The sequence below is a fragment of the Triticum dicoccoides genome, chromosome 7B (assembly GCF_002162155.2).
Source record: "Triticum dicoccoides isolate Atlit2015 ecotype Zavitan chromosome 7B, WEW_v2.0, whole genome shotgun sequence".
In the NCBI taxonomy this organism is placed as follows: domain Eukaryota; kingdom Viridiplantae; phylum Streptophyta; class Magnoliopsida; order Poales; family Poaceae; genus Triticum; species Triticum dicoccoides.
The window spans coordinates 267000582-267005068 of record NC_041393.1 but is presented as its reverse complement, the minus strand read 5'-3'; positions in this window follow the sequence as shown (position 1 = coordinate 267005068).

Genomic DNA, 4487 nt, shown 5'->3' with positions numbered 1-4487 from the left:
TGGGGGGGGGAAGTGTGGGGCGGCTAGGGTTTGCCGCGGGGGGTGAGGGGATAAGCGACCGGCGCTGGGCCGGGCCAGGGGGGGAATGGGCCAGGGGGGGAAGGGGCCAAGTGGGGAGGGGGAATGGGCTAGGGGGAATGGGCCAGGGGGAATGGGCCAGGGGTTTTCCCTTCCCCCCCTTTTTTTGTCTTTCCTTTTTCTTTTATTATTTCTCTTTTCTGTTTTTAGTTTACTTAAAATGCCAAAGCATTTTACCAAAATTAGTGCACCCCACCATTATTAGGTTAGCTATTTTAGACAACCCCCGAAAATTTTTAGTCTTTGTTTTGAAACCTTTTATCTTTGCTTTTGTTTTGATTTTGAATTCGAACCGGTTTCGAACTAACGCGAGTTTATCCACAGTAACCGAGGTGACGTGGCAACATTAGTGGGGATTACTGTAGCATAATTACCCGGGCGTCACAATTCTCCTCCACTACAAGAAATCTCGTCCCGAGATTTAAGAGGGAAGTAAGGGGAATGTTCTGGTTACGATATTCTAACGGATCTTCTCGACGAAGTTAGTTCCTTTCGTTGATGTCTTCAATCCTTTATTCCGATGCATCATGATAAACTCGCCACCATTTCTTCGTGAACTCCATCGTACTTACGAATAGGTAAGGGGTAGCTCTACAATGCAAGGATGTTATAAGTGAAAATCATCTGGGGGTATCCCCAGAATGAACTTATGAGTATCTCGCGAGTTGAACAAACGACACACATCGAGAGCAAAGTAAGACAGGGCGATAAGAAGTTTCAAGCGGATAGGCAATCGTTCATTGCCTGAAGCAGGGTGCGAAAGGGTTCAGAGCAACGGGTATAAGTATTGCGTCCGATACCAGAATAGATCTACAGGCAAGTGGCCCGTGAATTACATACAAAGACAAGCGTGAGGAATAACTTTGGGAACAGGGGTTGTACAGGAGAGTCAGGTTTCGATCCTGTGGAACTGTGGGTTATGGGCCCACCATGTGGATTAGAAGTAGGAAGGACAGTGACATCTTGCACGATCATGTAAGCAAGGCATGCCAGAGGATAGTCTGTTGGTTATGTCGGCAACAACATCGGTACCAAGGGCGAGGGACGAAGAGAACCATTATCCTGCTCGTTGAACGAGGCGGGCCAATAGGCAAGGTTCTCGTCCATCGGTGGCTACCGAAATGTCATCAACAATAGTAACAGGGTCTTACTGACACGGTCGTACACCAAGGTGTTTACATAAGCAGAAGAATATTACTGCTTAGATCATATAGACCTCAAGAAAGGTTAAACCAAACAATGGAAAGGACATATGATTATCAGATTAATCAGGCGATGGAAAGGAAAAATGTGTCTTAGTCAATAATTCAGGGATATATCCTTCCCAAGGATAAGCAGAGCATGGTATCCGTGGCAGGATATCATGTAGAAAACCCTTTAGGTAAGGGGAGAGAAATTTCATGACACTACCCATACAAAGGTGTTTGGATAATTGATAAGAAAAATTTAGCATTTGCTTTAAATGTTCTTGTTGAAAATCGGAGTATCACAGACATGCTTCGAGATAGCATTGACATGGTCTTCAAGCAAAGGTCGGACTTGGATATACAAAGGATTCACCAGGAACAACTTATAGAATAAGCATTACAATTTCCTTATGGAAGAATGGAAAACCTTGCTAGAAAGGAAACTTTAACACTAGGTCCTCCGACCAGGTGTGCTAGGCATGCCATCACCTTACCGATATATAAGGACCAATGTTATAACTCTTGGGGAAAATGTTCCAACCATCATATCTGACCGAGATTCAGATCCGATCGGTGTTAGGATACCTCAGACTCAGGATGCCTGAAAAAGGTGCAAAATAAATTGACGAGATGACCTTGTAAGATTCTCGGGAAATGCACTATGGGAATGAGTATCGACACAAGAGTTCATCATTTAAACCAAAGAGAGGTTGACGGGGTAGATGATGGAGTCAGCGACAATCCTCGAGATTTCCAAAAAGGTGGACTTCCACAACTATGTGAACAAGGAGATAACATTTGTCAGATCAAATGATATAATGATGTATGCTCGAGGAAAACATACACAATTAAACATTGGTTGAAATGTGCACCCGAAATATGGGTTGGGTTGCACGACCAATGTCAGAATGGTGATTCAATCAGCGAAGGACTTAGAATGAACTATCGCCCATTCACTTCAAAGAAATAGGGTTGTTAGAAGTTTTGAATTCACACGTCATAGCTCCATTGTCGGTATTCCGGTTGAAAACAATACGGGGACCAAGGAATGAACGAAGATGGCAAGAAGTATTATGATATCAAGAATTATTAAGAGGTGGTGAAATTCTCACCACATTCTTGACAAAAAGAGATGGTAATACTTCCGAGGTAAGGAAGATCAACTGCTGGGTAGCAGTGATCTCAAGGTTTACACCAAACACGAACAAGTTGTGTTGAATGGAAGGCAATAAAGTGGTCGATGAGAACAGGAATCATCGAGGGGCAAGGATGGTATTACCCATCATGAATTCAATTGAATTCCTGGAAGAGCTCATAAGGTTGATGATGATCACAACACAATTGTCGAGAGATTTCATGCAGATGTAGTCGATCGGTAACGACATCAAGTCAAGTAAAGATGAAGTGAAAGGTTTATTGGAACCAAGGTTACGACACAAACTCGAAACCAAGCTTGTTGTTCAAGGCGAAATGATATGACGATGAGGATCGACAAAAGGTTAGTTCATCGTCGAAAATTGGTGCTCCAAGAATAAGGACCAGGTAACACAGTTAGAATCGTCACGACAATGATATAGCCAAACAGGCTAGGAATGGCGTGATCGGGTACAAACTCGTACTTATAGAAGCTTACTGAAGAGTTGTTGAACCGAAGAGCGGACTCGGTTCAGCTATCGGTGTCTTTGAGTGTTCAATAACTCAGAGCCCGCGAAAAATTGGAATCAGTGGGAAGGTAGCACTTGATGAAGAACTCATAAAAAGTTATGCAGTTCCATGATAATCTCGAGATACCAGGGGGTAATACTCGACGACAGATCAAAGTAGAGGTTGTACCGGGGTATTGATCCACAGAAGACAAGTGCTTACACTTGCATCGAAAATGGTATTTAAAGGAGAACATGGTCGAAACCACGATTGTAAAAGGCCATACCCCAGATATAAGATGAACTTATATCAAGGGAATAATTAATTTTAAAAGAAGCTTCGATGAGAAGATGTACATCGGGTCCATGGGCATGAACACAAAGTTCAAGGTCGACTCCCACTTCTCCAATGCACAACCTTTCATTCACTTCTCTCGTTCGATGAAGTTGCAGTGTTGAAATTTTATCTGGTGAAGCACCAGAAGAGTAAGACTCATGAAAACTTTCGGGTTCACACGGTTTAGAGAAGGCATATGTTCAACCCATAGGGGCTTCTTAGAAACATATACCACAAGTTTCAAGAGTAAATAACACAAGCCCGAAAACAGAGCATGGTTGGCCAAGCAGAGGATACAATTTAACAAAGGCATTATGTATCAGGGGAAGAACTCACAAGGTGATCAAATGTGAAGGACACTGTCGGATAACAATCCAACAAAGGACTTGATGGTCCACAAAGGATCTGATACGAGTATCGGTACTCAACTAGAGGAAGAAGAATGCAAGGAGATCAGATTATAGTAACAACTGACTAACTCAATTGTCAAATGCAAAGGAATTATGATTTTCAAATCAAGGGATCAGAAGCAATGCTCTGATTAGGGATGGATAAGTTGAATAGCCTTAGGGTACGATCAACGACAATTGGATTGGTCGAGAACCAATTCCAGTTAAAAGAATGGAAGCTCAGCCGGAAAGGTAATTTATAAGGATCAATGATGATTGCGTGTATCCGCAACATATTGAGGCAACAGACTCAAAATGATAATGGCAAGGAATGTCAATAAGATTTATATACTTATGGGATTAATCATAATGGAAGCAAACAAGAAATTCCAGAGCAATAGGTTGCTGAGGATTTCCGGAATATTGGGTGGTATTTCGAAGACTTTTGTGTAACACATGAACAACTGGGGGATGAGCGGATACTCGATAAGTGCGAGAATTAACCGGAGGGGTATTCAAGTGACAAAGAACATCAAGGCAGTAAGCTCAAGGGATTATCGAAACAACGATGAGTTTTTCAGGGTATCTTGTAATAACAAGACCAACTGGGGAGGAATGTAAGAATAACAACTGCAAGTAGTTATCCATAAGGGTTTGCGGTGGAATGGGAATTGCAAACGCGATGAACACAAGTTCTCGGACGATCAGCAGTAATAAGGGGCTCTCCGGGTGAAAATGATAACGAGATCCTAATGTTAGATTTAGTAAAATTCATTTAACCCGAATAGAAGAGATGTCAGAGCCCCAGAGTATAGGTCGAGGAGTAAAAGATCCTACTACCACCCGATGGTGA